This window comes from Lutra lutra, chromosome 4 (genome assembly GCF_902655055.1).
Source record: "Lutra lutra chromosome 4, mLutLut1.2, whole genome shotgun sequence".
In the NCBI taxonomy this organism is placed as follows: domain Eukaryota; kingdom Metazoa; phylum Chordata; class Mammalia; order Carnivora; family Mustelidae; genus Lutra; species Lutra lutra.
This window is the reverse complement of record NC_062281.1, coordinates 4,772,236-4,794,598: the sequence shown is the minus strand read 5'-3', so window position 1 is coordinate 4,794,598 and position 22,363 is coordinate 4,772,236. Positions and strand designations below refer to the sequence as shown.

The window sequence follows — 22,363 nt, the reverse complement described above, 5'->3', positions numbered from 1 at the left end:
TGGTCCAACCTAGGAAAGGGAAGGCAGGACTTTGTCTAGGGCAGCCAGTGACCAAGCACATCTCTGAAGAGTCCCAAGTAGCTTAGGGGGCAGCTAATGTAACACAAAACCTGGGTGCTGATAGGGGAGCCTGAGAAGGCAACATGCATTTATACGGTGCACAGATCCTTCACGTTGTAGGACTAGGGAAAGCAAGCATGGATGGAAGGGTAAGGAAAACAAGAAAGCATTAAGCCCACCCATTACAGACAGACAATGGACTTATCTTGCTACCAAGAGATGGACATAAAACCCTTTACCCTAGAACTTGTCCGAGAGTCCTTGATTAATCATGGAACCTCATTCACCTTGAAGCAAGGTGGCATGGCAGTACAGACACAAGGTTAGAACAAGCAGATCTAATCTCTCCATCCAATCTACATGCTAACATTACATAATATCACTGAGGAAAGTGGGAGTGGAATGTCATCCACTGGTTTTTTAACAGTCTTGGGTGACAGTACCTAACATACAGCTTCAAGCATCTTCTACAGGAAGCAGCATTAATTGGGAAAACCTGACAATAGCTGCAAAGCAACCAGCACAAGACCTGACATGAATTCACGGGTCCACCTACTCACTAGTTACAAAGTCAGCTCCCGGGAGGGGCTGGCCCCCACGCCTGGGACTGCCATTCCAGAGGTCAGCAAAAGTAGGCACGCTCTCTTCCACATGGAGCATGCAAGCTAATGAGGAAAGGAACAAAGTAACGACAGAAATCATTGTAAATTGAAAGACAAGGATCACTGCTGGGACACCTGGGTGGTTCAGATGGTTAAGTGTCTGCCTTCTGTTCAGGTCATGATCCCAGGGTCCTGGGATCCAGCCCCATATTGGGCTCCCTGCTCAGAGAGGAGCCTGTTTCTCCTCCTGTCCCTCCCCCACATTCATGATTACTTGCAACTGTGCTCTCTCTCTCAAACGAATAAATAAAATCTTTAAAAAAAGGTAAGGATCACTGCTATGAATGATATATAATAGCTGAGCTGAAATCTGAAAGACATAAATGGGAAGAAACCAGTTGTCTCTCAGGCAGAGGCAGCCCTAAGACAGGAGAAAACATGTAGCTTTAATACAATGTTTTCTAAGTGTTCTGGAATACACATCACAAGCACATCATAAAAACCACACATGCGCACACACACACATGCAGTTCTGTATTCTGTGTTCATGTTATATTTCCACATTAAATAATGGTTCCAGTCTCAGTAGATTTAGAAGCCAGAGCTCACTTTGGATGTGGGTTTAAGTGTAAATCTCTACTCCAAATGGTCTCTTTGATAACATTTTTAATTTATTACATTATTTAATTAGATCAACTTTGTTTTGTGACTTATAATGTGGCTGGGAAAGGCTTCTATTTGATTTCATTCATATTTTAATTATCAACATTGTTTTCAATCTGTGGTGTCCTTGCAGGAATGTTTTAAAGTTCATTTGGTGAAGGATGTTTAATTAGAACTAAATGTGATAACCCACAAGTGTACATAACTGGGCCCTGTAAATGAGCTAGTGCCACACAAAGTGAATTTGAATGGACAAGTAAGGACACCACTCTAACTGACCTTAATAGGAGTACCTTCCCCTGCCAGGACATTTGTCACGCTGCACATGACCACCTGATAGGTCGACAGTTGAGGGCAACAATATCGTGCAGAATGTTAAATATTAACAAGCCCAATTTCTTACTTTATAATTACAAAACTTATATACATAAAATTTCTAACATTTCCTATTTGGGTTCCAGTGAACTTTTTTTTTAAAGATTTTTTTGTTTATTTATTTGACAGAGGATAGTGAGAGAGCAGAAGCAGGGGGAATAGCAGAGGGAGAGGGAGAAGCAGGCTCCCCATCAAGCTGGGAGCGCAACGCAGGGCTCTATCCCAGGACCCTGCGATCACGACCTGAGCTGAAGGCAGACACTTAACCATCTGGGAACCACCCAGACACCCCCCAATGAATTCTCTTAAGCAATCCCTGGAATATGTGCCTCTCACTCTAGAAACCACTGCTTTGGGAAACAAAGGATTAGAGAGTAGGGGGAATGTGGGGCTGAGGGACAGAGATGGTTATAAATGCAACACTGAAGCACATGACCTTGATGGCACCTGACCATATCCAAGGGCTTCCTAGCGAGAGGTGGGAGGCACAGGGACACATCTGCATGTTGAGAGATTCCGATGAACCCGAGACTGGGAAGAGGGTGTGGCTGGCATGTATGGAGGAATCTGGAGTCTGGAGACCATCCCTGTAACTGAGCTGAGCCTCCCCAGGGTCATGATGGAAAGGATGGAGATAGAAGATTTAGAAGGTAGAGATGGCCTAGGGATGGGGTGGTGAGAGGTGTGAAAATTAATCAAGGGAAACCTCACTAAAGTGGAGTGGACTAACGAGCCAGCAAAGGCCGTCTCAGGCTTCACCACTAGTCAACTGCAGACCCAACCAGAAGAGTTGCGCTTTGCAAGTCCTACCTAGCAAGTCAAGCCCACTACCCCAGAAAGAGGACAGACCCTCTCTGCCCCCAGCAACAGCACAGCCAATGGGAGACTGTCAAGGCTCAGCCAATGAAAAGCTACGACACTTCACTCTCCCTGCTACTCCTATGGACTTTGAGTTTACAACAGACCTCCCAACTCCCCCTTCTCTCTTTAAAGAGCATTCCTTTGCTTTGTTCTGTGGCTTGCGTGCCCCAAACTGCAATTCTCTGCTACTTTTGAAAAAAACCATTTGCTTATGGAATAACTGAGAGTTTTATTTTTAAGGTTAACAGAGGTATATGTGAGCAGAGTGACTTCTGCTCCTGCTAAGGAAAATGAATGGGTGATCCAGTAGGAGAATCTGAAACTATGTGTTAAGAATAAGAAGTACAGACTCATACCCAGCCTGAACCAATCTGTAGCCACACCCTGGCAGCGACAGAACAATCTGTAAATAAATAAATAAATAAATAATATATATATATATATATATATATATATATATATATATAGAAAGCACAGCATCCTTGGTCTGCCTGACACAATTCTCTGGGATAAAATCACTGTTATTTCTCCAGGTTTGTCCTGCTCCTTCCCACCAGAGCCTATATTCTATTGGAAATATAGGCCTCAGGGATCCAAGCTCTTGTAACCATTTCCTTTCTAACTGCTAAGAGATGGTCACTTCTGAAATAGGAACAATAAGGAATCAAAGCCATTGCTTCAAGCAGCTTCTGCCTAATGTCTTTTACAGCAATTTCGTAAAGGCTCTCTGGGTACTAAAGGCCGCTATTTGCTGCCAAAGAGAATAATGCACTAGTAATTCACCAGCTTACTACCCAGAGATCAGTCATCATCAGAGCGATTAAGAAACAACAGAAAAACAAACAAGAACAGAATTGCCCTTGACCAACTGGTAATTATTTTTGGATTACTTCTTTTTCTTTTTTTTTTTTTTTTACCTACCATTGAGAGAGAAAGAGAGAGTGAGAGAGAAAGGGAGTGAGCCCAAGAGCCTGCGATTGTCTACTCAGTTGTAATTTTATTGTTTTAACTCAGTCCAAGCATTATGTAAATTGTGCATAAACTATAAACACAAGCCACCCCGGGGGATCACAGCGCTACAAAGAGCACCTTGGGATGGATTTGTTATGCACATTGCATAAAGTTCAGTACTTCATGTTTTATTTGACTTCATCAATTTGTCTTGGGGAAAAGTTTAAATAGATTCAGTGATTCTATCTGAGGGTTGCCAAATCCTTGTATGGAGTCAGCCAGAAAACGGGAAGTAAACACAACCCTGGTTCCTTCTTCCCAGCATGGAGAGCTGAAACGTGCCCAGTCGCAGCGCCATTTGTAGAGGATGATGGAGATGGCTGGGCAGAGTGAGCACTCTGAAGCCAGACAGACTCCAAATAACATGTCAGTTCTATTATTCTTTAACTGAGTGACCTTGGGCAAATAATTTATTCTCTGAGTTTCAGTTCCTCTTTTGCAGAATGAGAATAATAAACCTACCCATCTCACACAGCTATAGAGACAAAGGAGGAAAGGTCAAGTGCTAAGTACAGAGGCCAGTGTCTAGAGGTCTAGAGGGGACTCAATCTTAACTCCCTCTTCCTGTGTGAGATTTATTTCTGTCTTCTTCCTGCTTCTCTTATCTTTCTGCAGGAAAGAATTCATATGTTCTAACTGGGGAGTCATTTCAAATCTCACGGATCAAACTACGGTCTTCATGCCAATACCACCTGTATTTCTGACCTCAGCACAGACCTCTCCCAACAGCCATGGACTCTGCAGGTGGCTCCAGAGGAGACACCATATTGTAGCTCTAAAAGCTTAGGCCTTTCTCCTTCATTCCTCTGTGTTTGTGAGTAGCATTATTTCCATCTTGTCTCCGTCAAAGGAATCCCAGAGTCATCCAGATTCATCATACTCCCTTAACATCCAAAGTCAATCCATCACTAAGTTTTGTCAGTCTGAAATCTGCAAGAATTCTAGAACTTGCTTCCTCCATCTCCAGGCCCCACCATATCTTACCTGGAAAACAAAATACAGTACACAATCTAGAGAGGCTATGGAGCATTCTCCCATTCGTTGCTGATGGGAATGCAAAATGGCATAGACGCTGTGGAAGACAGGCAGCTCCTTACAAAACTAAACATTTTCTTACCTTATGATCCAGCAACCAAGCTCCTTGGTATTTACCTAATGAGCTAAAAACATGACCATGTGAAAACCTGCACACGATGTTTACAGCAACTCAATTCGTAATTGCCACCAATTGGGAACCCACCAAGATTCCTTCAGTAGATGAACAGAAAAACTGGTACATCTGGATAATGAAATACTATTCAGCACGAAAAAGAGATGAGCTGTCAAGTCATAAAACACATGGAGGCAACTGAAACGCACATTACCAAGTGAAAGAAGCCAATCTGAGAAGGCCACCCACTGTAGGACTCCAACTCTATGACATTCTCGAAAAGGCAAAACTATGAAAACAGTAAAAGGATTCATGATTGCTAGGCATTGAAGGGAATAGATGAGAAGACAGAGCATGGAGAATTTGTAGGGTGGGGAAAATATTCTGCATGATTCCAAGATGATGGATACATATCATTATAAATTTGTCCTAACCCACAGAATATACACCACCAAGAGAAATCCCTGATGTAGATTGTGGACTTTCAGGGTTAATGATGTTGCCAGTGTGGGCTTACGAACTCTAAGAGATGTTATCACTTGGGTAGAGGTTGTGGATAGTGGTGGGTGTTCTGTATATGGGTGTGGGGCAGGGGACACATGGGAACTCTGTACTTTCTGCTCAGTGTTGCTGTGAGCCTAAAGCTTCTATAAAAAGTGAAGTCTCTTAAAATAAATAAGAAACAAAATAGCCTCCCATCCATGTCTGTGGGCCCATCATAGACCTATCTAATAACCAACCACCTAAGAATGATTTCTAAATAAAAATCCTGATCAGGGTGCTCTGACACCAAAAACACTCCCATGCTTTTCAGGAGCATACAAATTAAAGGGCTCTGGAGAAAGGGTTAACTATTGTCTTACCCCTTCTGCCTAAAGAACCAAACCACTGGATAAACTTTCTAGTCTGTTTCCCTGGAAACAGAGAATGAGAGTTTGTGTCCACTATATCATTAACAACATTGCTCGCTGTGAAATGACCCATTGGGCTGACTGCATCTGGACTAGGAGAACTAAGGATATTTTATGGGGTGCCTTACTCAGGATTCCCAAAATGTGGATATACATCTGACTCAGGGCCTCTAGAAGTGATGCCTCTGGAATTTCTACAAGAGACACATGGCTCCTGAAAAGCATGAGTCCCTTTAAGCCAGAGCGGACCCCAATGCAGGCCGTTCCTCTCAGCACCTGAGCTGTCTGCAGTGAGGTTGGTGCAAAGGCTCCTGCTAAAGAGGAGCTATGGCTCCTAAGGGGACAGGTGTACCTATAGCTCCTGAGCGGACAGGTACCAGCTGTGGTCTACAGCTGGCCCATCAATGTGAATATCTAAGCATCAGCTTCATGGTTACCTCCTTAGGGAACTCCTACCCAGACCACGCCCCACACTGGGTGAAGCACTCCTTCCTTTGGCTCCCACTCACCACTGATTTCCTTGCCCTAAATTATCATCATCTGTTTGCTTATTTACCTGTGTGTTCACTGTGAACCTCCCCCACCCATGATGGTTGCAAGATCTGCCTCTTGGTGGTTATGCCAAAGCCATTTTTGTAATTGTGAGCAGATCATGTCAGTCACAGCAGTGGGCACTGCCGCATTCTTACCCAATATCCATCCTCACTAAAGAGAACGCTGTTTTGTTTTGTTTTGTTTTTTGTTTTCTGATGCGACCACATACCCAAAGAAGGATCTCTTGCAATGCTCTTTCGGTCAAGGGTGGCCATGAGATCTAGTTCATACCAAGGAAATGTTAGTGAAAGTCTCTCAGATGGGATTATGAGGAAGCTTTTTGGATTTTGGTTTTCTTGATCAAAAGAGATAAACTTACATGGAGCTCTGGGTGTTGTACATAAACGATGAATCTTGGAACTAATTAACTAATGATGTATTTTATGTGACTAACATACCACAATAAAAATTTAAAAAATAATAAAGGGGGAAAAAAAGAGAGAAACTTGGCTGACACACACCAATTCCTCTCCCCTCTTCCGGCTTCCTACACATCTGGAATATGGACACATGCCCAATGGCAGAGAAGAGGTCTCGCAAGCACGGATCTGAAAAAGAAAGCTCCGCACTAAAGATGGCAGAGGAGGAAGTTGAGAGCGGGGTCCTTGATTTCCCACGAGAAACTATACAAGCCAGACCTACGGCTGCACAAGAAAAACACAACTATTTGGATATGCCACTGCCACTGGATCTCCATGGCTACAGCTAAAGCCAGTTCCGACTGATGCACAACTACACACAGTTTATTCTCCCACCACAAGCTACAATCTCAACCCATTCCCATGACACCTCTTTCCATGCCGTTGCCTGCAAACCTTATCACTCCCACCTCCTGCCACCTCCTCATCACCACATGTTCTCAGAGACCCAGGCACTCCAGCTGGTCTAGTAACAAGTCCCCGGGAAACCCCATCTTTCAGCAGGTCCCTGTCTTTGCACGGGTTAGTCTTCTGCCTCACGATAGCTCTTCCCCACCAGCCCCAGCCTGTAGACGTACAACTGGCCTATCGGGACCAAGCTACCCTTCACCTCCTCCACGGAGCCTCCCTTGATTCTGCAGTTCCTCCCTTCCCTGAACTTCCACAGCACCCCATGGCTGCTTTTGCTCCAGCAATTAATGAATCACCTTTAGATCATCTGTCTTAATCATCTGCCTTCTCATCCATAACTTGAAACCTGTAGAACAGGAGTCTAGCCTTATTGGCACTCCAAATATGTTTAAAGGTACTTCTGAATCTACTACCTCTACCCACTAGAGCTGTGATCTTAATCTTCTCTAAATTACTGATCTGTAAATTAGGGGAGAGCCCCAGGGCCACCAGATGACACAAGTCCAAGGGACAGTGTGCTGCAGGGGACGAACCCTCACCCTCAGGTGTGTGTACAATAAAATGCATTGTATCCCTGGAGCTGGGTACTTGACAGATGAAAACCTTCAACACATGCAGAGTGCTTACCAGAATGCCTGCTTAAATAAGTTCAATAACATTAGCTGTTGGGGTGATGATGAAGATGACGGCTGTATCTTTCTTTGTATCCTCAACACTGAATTCGGACCAAGGTAGATGCTCAGAAACATTTCCTGGATGAATAAATGACATGAAATCCAGGTTTTGGTTTTAGATTTTAAAGCACTCGGAAGTCTCAGCCCAAAAGGGCACAGAATCAAGCGGTATCCCTGGGTACCTAATTTTCCCACCAAGACAACTCCTGATGTTTATCCCCTGGAGCTTACCCCATTAGGCAGGCTCCATGTCTGCTTCTGAGCAAGTGAGACCCTGGGGCAGGAAATTTCTGGAGAGATTCTCCTGGGGACCAACTATACAGGCCAAACTTGGCTAATAATAAACCGAGCTAAATAATGCAGCTGTTAGCTGGGTCTGGATGCCCAGACCCAGGGCCCTGGGGAGTGGAGCTCAGGACTGATCACTCTGAAGATTTGATCTTCTCATGCAGCTTCCTCAGGGACCATCTGGAACACAAGACAGCTGGAGCAAAGCAAGCACCAATCGCAACCATTGTCAGCTCAGGGGGACCTGGTATGGGGAGTAGCTGTTAGCATGCCTCAGTTGTTCTGATCCGCAGGTTCCAAAACACTGCACTCTGACGTACTGGGATTGCCCTGTATCTGTGGGTTCGTGCATTCAGGTTGTGCAATAAAATCCTAATTCAGCAATTAAATGACATCAATGTCTAGTGTACAGCAGTGGTAGGAAACCCCTGCAGAGGAAGAGGGCCTGAAGTGGGTTCTGTCTCCAATTTCACCCAGTCTATTAGGGAAAAAGGAGATCATAGGCACATGGGAGGAAGCAATGGGCATGGATGAGGGGAAGTGAGAATGAAACAGCTTCTAAGGAGTGGGGGGACAAATTCAAAGGAAAGAGAAATGATTGGTAAGCGGAAGGAAGCCCAGCAGAAAGGACACTAGGAATGATCTCTTCAACCCTTCTCATTTTAAAAATGGGGAACAGAGCCTATGAGAAGCAGGGCCCCTCATCCCAGCGCACACTGATCTGGGAGCACTCTATGTGTCTCTTGGATAACTCAGCCTCAGGATAGAGCTTTGGAATCCAATGGCCCTGAGTTGGAATTTGGGCTTTGAGACTGATCTGTGTGATTTCTGGCAAGTCACGCGATCTCTCCCCGAACTTCAGAATCTTCATGGGTGGGATGGGACAGGTAGGATGCCTTTATCTCATAAAACTCCTGCAGAGATTACGTGAGAGAATCCACGTGAAGTGTCTGGCCCGGGGAAGGTGTTTGCACACTTGCTGAATGAATGCATGAATGAATGAATGAGTGTTTCAGAGCACTGTCTGGCACAGAAAGAAGAAAGCAACGACTGTGTGCTATTTCTGGCTTCTCCCTACTCTACCCACTGGAAAAACACAAGCTCCAGGAGAGAGGGAGCGAGGCTGTCTTGCTCTCAAGAACAGCCCCAGCCTACAGCAGGAGGCAAGGCACATGATATGTATTTGACCAAACGTCCTGTAGTAACAAATTAGCCATTCCTTCTCCACTCTTTGGCACTGTATCAGGCATTGAGTTAAGTGCCCTGCATGCAGTAGTAGGCATAGCATTTAATCGTCCAGGCCACCTATGAGAAAAGTGGCCTTATTTTCTCTGCCTTACAGATGAAGGGACAGGTTCGGAGAAGCTCACTAACTTCTCCAAACAGAGCCAGTGAGTGGCAGAGCTGGACCATGGCTGGGACCTTCTGGAGGCAAATGTTCTCCTTGCAACCTTCAGGTAAATGTGTCTGCATATGGCTGCTGGGTGTGTCAGGGCTCGCAGTGGGGCTCCGCTGAGCGAAAGAGAGCAGAGCTGGGCTTGGAGCAGAAGGCCCCGTAGATGCTCTTGGGCTGACTCCGGGATTGAGCCAAGCCCAACCACTGTGGAAGGCCAGAGGGAAAGGGCAGATGCAGCCATCAGAGGAACAGGGAAAGGCTTCACCAAAGAGAGGGCCGTTGAGGTGATTCTGACTCAGTGAAGAGCTTTCCCAGATGCAGGTGCGGTGTGTGTGTGTATGTATGTGTGAGCGTGCGCACACCTGTGTGTCAGGGACAATAACACATTGTGCTGCAATTGTAAATGGCTCAACCCACCCCTGTTCAGGAACACCTCCCTCTCCATCTGCCCAGCAGCCATGATCAGGACCCCACGATTACCTGCCAAGGAAGCTTCCAGCCCAATGCACACTTCATTCCAGCCATTAACTCTAGACAAGCCTCACACTATAGCCAACCCAGCCTCAGTTTTAACTTAAAATGAGATGTGTATTAAAGTAATACACTGATTCTTGGGGTGCCTGGGTGGCTCAGTGGGTTAAAGCCTCTGCCTTTGGCTCAGGTCATGATCTCAGGGTCCTGGGATCGAGCCCCGCATCGGGCCCTCTGCTCAACTAGGAGCCTGCTTTCGCCTTTCTCTCTGCCTGCCTCTCTGCCTACTTGTGATCTCTCTCTCTGCCAAATAAATAAATAAAATCTTAAAAAAAAATAATACACTGATTATTGGCCGCCTGGGTGGCTCAGTTGGGTAAACAACTGCATTCAGCTCAGGTCATGATCCCAGGGTTCTGGGATCGAGTCCCGCATCGGGTTCCCCCTGCTCTGCAGGGAGCCTGCTTCTCCCTCTCCCTCTGCCTGCTGCTCCCCCTGCTTGTGGTGTCTCTCTCTCTCTCATTCTCTGTCAAATAAATAAATAAAATATTAAAAAAATAAACTAATATACTGATTTTAAGTTTAGGTATATAGAGTATATTACACCAACACCCCAGAAGTTTGGACACGTACACTAGTCACTGAAGTTTGAATGGAAATATCCAGGGGACACTCAGTTAAACACAAAGGGAAGAGCAGCATCTGTAATCCCATTAAATGTATTTTCTTTCGTTTTGGTCTGACATAGTCAATAAAGTCTAACGTGGAAAGGTAAACACCTAGAATTCTGACTATTTACCTGAATAACTAGGGAGAACACAGATTGCCCTGGATTACTACTACCACCACCACTACTGCATCTTCTTCTTTTTCTTCCTCTTTTCCTCCTCCTCCTCCTCATCATCCTCATCCTCTTTCTCCTTCTTTTTAGTCTTCTTCTCCTCTTCTTCTTCCTCCTCTTTTGCTTCCTCTTCCTCATTCTCTTCACCGCCTTCTACTTTTTATTTTTTTTTTAACCTAAGCAGGCTCCTAAGTCTATAAAGCATCCTTGAAGTTTTCGTGTGTATTCCAGAATCAGAAGACGATAGAAGCAGACCTGATCTTAAGGATCATCAAACAAATCGCTTCCTCACCCCCTTCGTCTTCCAAGTCAAACAGAAGCTTACCTGCTTTCCCAAATTCACACACAGCTGAGTGGTTAAAAACCAGATATTTTGACTGTATCATTCTTGAATTTTGTTCTGGGTTTTGGGTTTTGTTTTGTTTTTATGACCCACAGGAAACTTTCAAATGCCCCTCTTAGGGGACATCTGTATGGTGGCTGAAAGGGACAAGCTTTGGGATCAGATGGACTTGGGGGAGACTGTCCAGGCTTCTTCTCCAGCTAGCGGTGGCACTCTGAGCAAATCACTTCCTCTCTCTACGCTGGGTCTCAGCTCTAAAGAGGGCTGGTACTAGCTCCTGCACGAAGTTTAAATAAAAGTAGCTCCAGGGAAAGCACTTACTATAGTCACTGGCAGGCAGTAGGTCTTAGAGAGAAATTTCCGGCCCCTCCCATCTGTACCACCTCCTCCTTTGACTCCTGCCTGTCACTTAAAAATGATTTATGATCATTTTTTGTTGCCAGCATCCCCATGCTTTCAGAAAGAAAGGGAAAGAAAGAAAACTAAGGAAGTTTCATTCTATTATTCAGGAGCAGTTATATTAACATTCATTTTATTCTCTCAGAAGGCCAACACAAGTCAGCATGTTCAAATACTGAGCTTGATAAATTCTACCTTGGGCACAAGATTGCAAGGATAATCTTATCTTTAAACATTTCTTTTAAACAAACTTAAAAAAAAAAACCTCAAAATTTACTCTCTGATACTTTTTATATTCTGACTTAAAACCAACAAGTTATCACCAAAACCACCAACGCGGTTCCCCGTCCGTTCTTACACTAATACCTCAGCTATGATGACGTGTGCCCAGAAATTAATTTTCCAGAAAACTTATACCAACCCCTTTAATACTAAACACTTTTATATTTAATTTTAGCAATTTCTGATGTATCTCGTTTTAGAAAGTATACTCCCCTGCCTTAATTCAGCAGAGTTTACAGACTATAATTTAGTTTTTCCTGATGACTCACTGTCACACTTCTGAACATAAGTGATGGCTTATCACTTAGTGCTTGATGCCCTCAAAGACCCATACCACGTGAACGTTTCCAGTGTTCCTGCACTGAGGATCCCAAGGTCCTTCCTAATGGATATCCCTTGGTTCACCCTGCGGAGATGTTCCATTCGAGGAGGGTCTCATCCAGCCTCCTCAGTTTTCATAGTAGAAGGTCAATCTCACCATCCACTCAGTGGACATTAAAGTAGACACATTAGCCTCCAATCAGAATAAACACTGATTGCACACCTACTGTGCACCAAGGGTGTCAACAGATTTTTATTTCACTTGGGTCATTCATTTTTATTTTTTCCCTTAATCTTCATTAAAAATCCCTTATGCGTTGCTGATTCTCATTGTTTGAAAGAAATTGAGGTCAGAACAGATAAAGTAGCACACAATATCCTAGAGAGAAGCTGGGATTATTACCAGGTATCAGGAAAAGTATTGTGGAAACTGGATGCCGTAGACCCCCGCCCATGTGGTGTTAAGGAGGGGAGTACAGAACAAGAGGACGAATGAACTAAAACAGGAGAGATCATTGCCCAGAGATTGCCAGGAAATAAAAAATGGCACTAAGGGAGAATTTAGTAAGCGAGCTGAGAGAGAAGGCTGTGTGCCAGAGATGATTCGGTCTATATATCATGATGTATGAGTGAAGGTATGCCTGAGTGGAGTGCAGGAAAAGCACTCCGAGCCAAGAAGGTGAAGGGCAAGGTGCTGCAGGAGTCAGGGAGCTGGACTTGGAAGGCATCCAAGATACTAGCAGGACTCGGGGTAGTGAGGAAAACCAAGGTCCAAGTACCAGAATGATCAAGGTCTGGAGAAGAGGGTGTCAGCAAAGGGCCAGTGCATGACTGGACAGGCTGGTAGGTACCAGGGTAGCTGGGCCCCTGCTGCAACTGGCCCTGACCCATGATGCTTTCAAGAGGTGAGCAGGAGAAGGCATGGCTAAATCAAGAAGGGAACCCACAGCAGGGCGCTTTGGGTTCCAAGCATTACAAAATTCAGGAGATTTTTTTATAGTATGTTTTCGTGACTTCCTTAGGGCATAGGCACTCAGGATCACAGGGTCTTGTGACTGAATGTCATCAGGCCCAAAGCAGCAGTTTGTCTTAAAGAAAGGTGGGCTGTAGTGGAAATATCAGTTAAAATGTCGCCAACATGACGGATTCCCTCCCACCCCGACGCCCTCTCCCAGGTTGGTGCACCCATCCCCCAGCTGCTGTGTTAGCTGATAACAACCCACCGTTACTCTGTTCTGAGAATCCTTCTCAGATGACCAAGCTGCTTTGCCCGGGAATACCTGGGTGTCTATGTCTCCCGGAGTCACATCTAAGGAATAACCTTGCCTCAAGGTAGAAAGTGTCATGGGGCCACGTGCGCCCCAGAGTTCCCTGTGTGAGCAGGGAGACTAGATAAGGCTGCACACATGTCTATGCCCATTTTCTTCCTTGTCTAGTTCCTCCTTCCTCCCTCCCTGCCAGCTTTCAGCTAAGAGCACCCCTCAGTCAAGCTCTATACTTCAGGCTCTGTGTTCAAGATGTAGATTGTAGGTCTACAATCTCAAGGTCTAAGACAGCGAACAGGCAGGGCTCTCCACCGAGGCCAAGTGCCTGTCCAGGGTCACTTGGCTAACAAATGTCGGAATGAGGGAAACCAACCAATCTGTTTTGTCTGGAACTGGGGGACGTGCGGGGAGGGCTGTGCGTCCCCAGGAGGCAAGACGTTCAGTTTTCCAACAAGACCAGTCAGTCCCAGGAAAAAAGAGACAATAGAGTTCTCCTGAGCTAGAAGCCGACCATCTGACCAGGATTTCTGAATGGTACTCACACAAGGCCACAGTTATTCGTTTTCTCATTGAAAAATTGTTATTCCGTTATTGAAGATTCCTGGTGTTGTTTTCTTCCACATGTTCTTTGATAAATACTGGCCACATGCTCACGGAGTGCCCAGAAATGCTCTGAGTGCTCGGGGCCACTGTAAACACACCCCAGTCCTGCAACCACGGAGCTCACCACCTTACAGAAAAGAGAGCCAATAGGAAAGACAGACAAACGCGTCTGTGATAACACTGCCGGTGCTTACACAGGGATGGATGTCAAGGAGAAAAACACGGCGAGTTCCGCGGCCAGAGGCCAGAGATAGCTCTTTGGCCGGTGGTCTGGGAAGGGCTCTAACAGAAAACTCTTCGACGAGGGAGAGAAGGAGCTACAGAAATGTCAGCGGAGACGCGTCCTAGCCAGCCGCATGGAATCACAGGAAGAAGCTCGGAAGGCAAGAGGAAACTAGTGTGTGTTCGTTGTTTGCGTTTTATTTCTGAAAGGGCAGTGGTAGAGACCTGGTGAGTCCAAAAGAACATCTTTATCTGCTCATGCTATATCCTTCCCTTGGGTGATCAGATCCACTCCCATGCTCTCAGTGAGCGTCTCCGTGCTGATGATTCCCCAAGTCTATATTCAGCCAAGAGTTCTATTCTGAGCTTGACTGAGATCTTTAATTGCCTAAAAATGTACATAGATGTCCTCAGAGACCTAAAAATCTACTTATTCAAAACAGAACTCATCATTTTCCCCTTCAGACTCTGTTCTTCTGCCTGTGTCCCCAGGCTGGGAGACAGCAACAAGGCCAGTCCTTGAGACCAGGTCAGAAGACTAAACGTCACCCTTGATGCCTTTCTGCTTTTAGATAATGTGTGCTGCTCGTCCAATACGTCCCACCCTGCTACTGCCTTAATATCTCTAGAGTTGTTGTTCTAGAACGTTGTTCTTTCTTCATCTCTATTACCTTGGCCTTGGCTACAGTCATCATTACCTGCATACACCCTGGATTTCCTGAAAGAGCCTCCCGCCAAGTTTCTATGTTTCTCATCTTACCCACCTCCAAAGTACCCTGTATCCTGTAACCCAAATCCAAAATGCTGTGTGTCTCTGTCTTCCCAGTATAAAACACTTTCACTGCTGAACAAAGCTGGAGGCATCACATTTCCCAATTTCAAATTATGTGACAAAGCTTTAGTAATCAGAACAGCATGATACTAGCATAGAAACAGACACACGTGCCAATGGAACAGAAAAGACAGCCCAGAAATGAAGCCACTCATACATGTTTAACTCATCTTTGACAAAGATGTTAAGAATGCAGAAGGAGGAAAGAAGGGTCTCTCGCATCAAGAGAGCCAACAAAACTCGATATTCACATGTTGAAAGAGTAAAACTGGATCTTTATGTTCCACTATACACACAAACCAAAATGGATTAGATCTACACATACACCTGGAACTGAAAATCTCCTAAAATAATAAATAGGGGAAAAGCTTCTTGACACTGGTCTGGCAATGAGGTTTTGGTGATGACACCAGAATCACAAGCAACAAAAGCAAAAAATAAGCAAGTGGGAGGACATCAGACTAACAGGTGTCGGCAGAGCAAAGGAAACAATCAACAGAGACAAAACAGACCTAGAGGGTGGGAGGATACATTTGCAAACCATGTATCTGATAAGGGGTTAAGATCCAAACTATGTAAGGACCACATATAACTCAATAGCATAGAAACAAATTACCCCCCCCCCAAATAGGCCAAGGACTTGTCTCAACATACTTCCAAAAAAGTTCCATCTGTATGTCTTCCTACCTGTCTTCAGTGGGTACATGAACAAGTGTCCAACATCGCTCACCATCAGGGAAATGCAAATCAAAACTATAATGAGATATCACTTTACACCTGTTAAAATGACTCTAATTTAAAAATATTAAGATGAGGCATGGTGGGGAGGTACGCTGTTGGTGGGAAAGTAAATGGGTATAGCCATTACAGAAAACAGCATGAAGTCTTCTCAAAAAATTTAAAAGTAGAATTACCATATGACTCAGCAATCCCACTTCTCAGTATATGTCCAAAGAGATATCAATCCGGATCTCTGAGAGATACCTGCATTCCCGTGTTCCCTACAGCATTATTCATAGTAGCCAAGACACGGAGACAAACAAAACGTCCATCGGTAGATAAGTAAGTAAAGGAAATGTGACCTATACATAGCATGGGCTATTACCCGGTCTGAAAAAATAAAGAAATCCTGCTATTTGTGACAATGTGAACAGACATGGAGGATATCACGCCATGTGAAATAAGCCAGGTACAGAGAGACAAGTACTATATGATCTCACTTAAATGCAGAAGCTAAAACAGTCAAACTTAGAAGCAGAGAGTAGAAATGTGGTCATCAGAGGCTCGGGATGGTCAAGGGGTGCAAAGTTTCAGGTAGGAAAGATGAGTAAGTTCTGGAGAGCCAAAGCATAGCATGGTGACCGCAGGTAGCAGTACTGTGCGGTATCCTTGAAATCTGCTAAATGTTCTCATCACATCTGATTTTAGTGTGACAAAGATCCCTGTAGCTGTCATGTGCAGAACAGACTGGGGTGGCAGAGGTGGAGGCAAGGAGGACAGTTCAGAGCGTGGTGTATTCATCCAAGTGAGAGATGAAGGGGCTTGAACCAGAATGATTATTGAAGGGATGGAAAGAAAGACCTGAGCGTCACCCTTGACCCCTCCCTCCCCTTGAACTACACCAATGGTCACAAGTGTCCCACTGATATTTCTCAGATAAATGACACAGTGTGTTCACTGAACTGACACTTCTCCATCTCTCCCTCCTCAGCATTCCTTCTCTCACTAGTTCCCGTCCATTGTACAGGACAGGAAGAGTCATCCCAACTCTCACTGCCTAAATTCAATCATCTCTTATCCACAAAGTTGCCTAAGAGGCCACCATATTTCTTCATTGAACCATCTTCTCTAACCCAACCTCTGCTCTGCAGCTAGGGCGAATGTTCTGCACAACTCCAGATCTTTCCATGGCTCCCATGACCTTCCGGTTAGAGCTCAAGTCCTTAGCATGGTTCTCGAGACTCTCAAAGATGTGGCCCCTATCGATCTCCCCAGCCTCGAGGAACACCATTCCATTCCTTGGGTTCCAGCCCTCTCATCCATTTCACTTCTCGGCTACCTCTTGCTTCCACGGTGCTGTGTGTCACTTCCTCTTCCGATGGCCCTTCCCTGCAGTCTCCATTTAGAAATTCTCAGTCCTCAGCGTAGGATCTCTCTCTTCTCTGAAGCCTTCCTTGGCAGCCCCTGCCAGGAAATGTGTTAAAAATACCTCCTTTTTTTTTTTTCCCCCACAGAACTCTGCATTGGCTGGTTTGCTCTTGTCTGTCTCCATCCCCTGGCTACATGGGGCAGGTCCCTTTCTTGTTCATGGTTGACTCTCAGGGCCTGGCAGGATGAGTGGCCCAGAGCAGACCATGGACTCAGATTTCCCTGTTGGGCACAACACGCGCCTCTCCATCCACACCAGAGGTGGAAGGCCACTGGAAAGAGTCATGGCCCATAGCACCAGTCTCCTCTGTGGTGCTAAAATCCCCCTGAGGAATCATTCCTGAGATTGGTGTGCAGCCGTCCGGAAATGATTCATGTTTGAACAGAAACATTTGACACTGTGGAGCACCCAGAGTCTGGGAAGCTCGGCAAATATTAGACATGTCCGCGAATGTCCTCTGGCTCTCTCAGGTAAGAGTGGACTTCAACCATACAGTTTCTCTACTGTATTTTTTTGCTTTGTTTAAGAATTTATTTATTCATTTTATCTGAAGTGGGGGGTAGGCACAGAGGGAGAGAGAAAGAGAATCCCAAGCAGACTCCCTGCTGAGCGAGCCCAACATGGAACTTGATCCCAGGACCCTAAGATCATGACTTGACCCAGAACCAGGAGCCCAACGCTTAACCGACTGAACCACCCAGGTGCCCCTAGTTTCTTCTGTTTTGAATGAAGGAGAACTTGCAACATGGACAGAGCAGTAGAGCATCTTATCTGGGGTTGGATAAGACTTGGGCTGGGATGAGGATGGGGAGAATGTAGTATTCAACACTTTCTAAGTCCCAGGATAGCCTTGGGGAACAAGGGAAAGGAAAATCCTAAAAAAAAGAAAGAAAGAAAGATAGATAGATAGATAGATATGGCAGTTACAGTGAATTAAGGTGTAAGGTTCGGACAAGTGAGGAGTGTCGACTGAAAGGCCAGGCAGGGGCCACAGGTGTAGCTCTGGTGAAGAGAAACAGAGACTAGTGTATGGAGACAAGAAAGCAGAGCTAGATGGAGCCACAGGAATCATCCAGGCCATTTACAGAGGAGGAAACCGAGGCCCAGAAAGGTGAGGGGATGGCCCAGGTCAGCAGTCCTGTAATAAGTTAGTGTCAGAGCCGGAGGGACGAGTCAGCGCACAAATCTAAGTCTTTAGCTTATTCTATCTACTCTCTTGTGGTGTCTTGCATGAGAAACTCAGCTCTGAGGATATTAGTGTTCTCCTTCTCCCCACCCCCAACAACCCCCGATAAGAAAAGTAGGTAAAATATAAGGAGGAAATGCACTGGGGGCATTTCAAAAAACTCGAAACTTTCTATGGTTGGCGATCATATATATCATTTGGAAATGATAGATACCACATATTCCTATATATATATATTATATATATATATACAATATATATACAATATATAATATATATATTCCAATATATATCATTTGGACATATCAATACCACATATTAAGGCCAGGCATGGCACTGGTCTTAGTGTGCATCTTCCCAAGACATCCTGAAAGGTATCTGTCATTACAATGCCATGCAGAGAAGGCAAAGGGCTGATGGGGACAAAATGACTGACTGAAGGTCACACAGAACTTCCAGCCAGTCTTGTCTGCTGCTGTGTAACTACACAGAGAGATTTTCTCATTTTCCATAACAACAACAAAAAAATAATTGAGGAAAATAAATAACGTATTGAGTAGAGTAATTTACAGTTCATGAACTGCTTTTAGTGCAAGGCTATCCATTCCCTCCAAGCACTCGGCATCGCTGTTGGATGGGTAATACCATCCATGTTTTACAAATGAGGAAATGGAGGGATGCGGTGAGCAAGTGTCCTGGTTCCGGGTCCCCTTCGAACCAGATTCAAATCTAGGCTTTCTTGCTCCAACCTATGTCCCTTTCCATAATACTAGAGCTGAAATCAAGGAAAGCAACTGAAAGGAGAGAAATGCATTTTAAGTTTAGAATATTCCATCAGCTGTTTTCAGCAAACGTTCTATGAAGGCCATTCAACACTAGATTAGAGTTATTCTAAAGTACCCACTTGAAAAAAAAAATGAGCATTTTAAGGCAAAATATGTGTTTCTGTTCTCCTTCACTCTGCTTCAGTGGGCTAACCCTAAATAAGGCACAACAACCCAGCAAGCATCCTTCAGGCTTGCACTTACTGAGACGGGGGGAGGTGGGTGGGACAGCCTTTGTGCGAGACTCTTCCGGGCAGGTGGGTGTGCTGCAGGTAAGGCCTTTCCACGGACTCAGCCACTCACTAGGGCGGTCATCTGCCAGGTGTTGGGGCCACAACCATGGTAGAATAAGGAAAGGTCTCTGCCCTCTGGGGAGCATGAACTCTGACCAGGGCAGGCATATGTTGGAGCAATGACAACATGACCCAGCTCAGGTGTGACACAAAGCAGCCCCGAGGTGTCGTGGGAGCACAGGGGACAGAGCTCAGGAAGGCTTCCCATCAGAAGGGGCATTTGAATTGTCATGAAGGGAAGAGGGGAGAGAGAAAGGTTCATTCTAGGCAGAGAGGCCAGTGCGAGCAAAAGTCAGGGTATAAAAGAGCAGAGAATAGAAGAAGACAGTCCTGGCTCATTCCAGAAATGACGGTTCCCTCAACAATTACATCAAACTGAAAGCACTCTGTCGAACTGGGCCATCATTTGGTAAGCACCTACCATCACAGGGCAGAGCTGTATGAAGGTGAATCCGCCCACGAGGGCCTCACAACGTGCCCAGTGTGTCTACCTAACCAACATCTAAATGAGTCCCTACTATGCGCAAATCCCCACTTACACTACAGACCACTTAGTTTAACTCTGTGGTGAGCAGACCTCAGTGTTCCCAAACGCGAGTACTGCATTTGACGCCAAAGCTCTTGACCTTCAACATTTGTAAACAAGGATGACATGCCGTGTTTCCCCCGATTAAGGCCTCTTTAGATTTCCCTGAGTGTATCTTGGACCAGACTACAGCGTTTCAGCTGTGAGTCACTGACCAATATTTCTACCCCCGCTTCACAGCTGATGTCTGTTTAATGATTTGCTGATCTGAGGAAGGGAGTTTCTTCAGAAAAGAATAATTCTTTTCATGTGCGTGGCAAGTTGCATTTTGAAAAGCCTTTCTCCACCCATCCTCTCCATCATCCCACTTTATTGTCACAAGTGCCTGGCGGCGTGCAAGGACTATGAACGTCCCCATTCCACAGACGAGAGAATGGAGTCTCACTAAGGCAGAGCAATCCAAGGTCGTGTAGCAAGTGTATGGTGAGATGAAAGCTCAAAACCATGTCTCCTGACTCCTCAGTCCTGCCCTCTTTTCTCTAGACTTTACCATCTGCCCGGAATACAATAATATCATTCTCATTAGGACGTGAATCCCAGAAGAAATGCTGGTCAAATCACATCCCCTCCAGCAACATAAGTACGGCATAAATTAAAAGACCAATTAAAGAACATGGCCTTTTAACTGGGACTTACCACTGTCCCCCGGGGCAAGAATGGAGAAGTCAGTGGCTGCCCATCCCAGAAATTACCCAGAGACCCACTTACCCATATGCAAGAGGCTTTAAATCGAAATTATTCACCTAACTTTATCACCCTTCTCTATGCTTTTCTGGCGCCCCAGCCCCGTGGAGCTGTGTCTGGAATCATTGCCCAAATGTCTACCCCTCTTTCTGGCCAGAAGACGCAGCAACAGCAGTCCATCCCTCCGGGGGATAGGTGCCTCTCAGCTCTGACACATCCATCTCTTAACACCAGGAGCCTCAGAACCTGATGAAAAACCAATGCTTCTCTAGTTCAAAGGGAGCATTGAAGCGAGATTCCCTAGCTGTCTCCAAGTGGGATAGTCTGCCAATGGCTAGAGCCCTGGGTGGCCAAGGGGACAAAGAGTGTTATTATACTCCAGGGAGTCTTGTTTTGCTGACAATGGGGGAAGGGGGCAGAAATGAGGTGAGGAGAAAAGGAAGAGACATTTTGGTTGCTCACTTATAATTTTGTATCAATTCCCACTCCATCACCAACAGTCAAAGGCAGTAACATGATAAACTCCAGGGATACACCTGGGTCCCAAAACGGTAATAGTTACTACTTCCCCCGTCCAAATTCCCCCCTCCGGTTGCTGGGTTTGAAGCCGACTTTACACATCAAGAGCTGGTGTGCGCTCTGGTCCTTTTCCATGTCATAGCTGAGCTGCAGTGCCCCCCCACCCCCCACCCCCAGCCAAACCACAGGGAGAACAGGTCTCTGGGTCAGCCCGGATCGCAGAGAAACCTTACCACTGCCCCCTTCACCCCAACGCCGGTCTCTCCGGAACCTGCCTGGGCTTCAGGGGCTCAGAGGAGCTGCCTGTATCAAGGTCTGGACGTGCTCCCTCAGCCTCCATCTGGGACTTCTGCGGGGACCACCTCCTTCACCAGCGTGTCCCCCCACCTATCACCCCAGATTTCCCCTCCTGCCCTCTCAGACCTGCCCGGATGCGCCTGAAGACTAGAGGACAGAGAGCTTGGGGGTTGGGGGGGTGTAGACCGAAGGAGATAAACCACATTTCGCGGCGGAATCCCTGTTAAGTAACAGAAAGCCATCCAACTAGCAACCACGCTTCCAGAAACGTCACTGCCACCGAGGAGAGTTTGCAGCTGCCGACCCCAGCGCTCTCACCTACCTGCCTCCCACTGCAGGGCTCCCCTCGGCTCCGGGCCGCGCCGGCTGCCTCCCTCCCCGCTCTCCGCAGCGGCGGTGGGCGCTGCGCGGGGTCCGGGCGCCCGCGAGCTGGGTCTCCGGTGCCCGCGGCGAGGCTGCCTGGAGGAGGAGCGAGAGCTGCCGCCCGCCGCCGCCGCGGTGCTGATGCGGTTGCTATGGTTATGGAACTCCGCAGCTGCCCCCTCTCGGCGCAACAGCTGCCCGGCCGCGGCCTCCGGGCAGCCCCGCGAGCCGGGCCGGGCGGCGAGGCTGGGCGCGGGGCGGGCGCCGGCCGCCGGCACTGCGGAGGAGGACGCGGGGCGGCTGCGCTCTGCCTGCCCGCTCGGCTCTGCGCGGCGCCCGCGCTCCGCTCCCGCCCCCGCCGGGACGCGGCCGCCCGCTTGCCGGCTCGCCCGCCCCCGACCCCGCGCCCCGCCCCGGCCCTCTCCGCGCCGCCGCCGCCCCCCCCGCCGCCCGCCGGCCCGAGCATGC

At 46.6% G+C, this 22,363-nt stretch overlaps 1 protein-coding gene across 1 annotated transcript in view; it reads right to left on the bottom strand.

Annotated features, from left to right (window-relative positions):
• The window catches only part of FAM135B (family with sequence similarity 135 member B), a 272,589-nt gene extending 250,568 nt beyond the window's left edge, over positions 1–22,021 (bottom strand). The window contains exon 1 of the mRNA XM_047728395.1: positions 21,855–22,021. The gene's annotated coding sequence lies outside the window, so the exon portion shown is untranslated. The remainder of the gene's footprint in view (positions 1–21,854) is intronic.
• Positions 22,022–22,363: the final 342 nt, after the last annotated feature.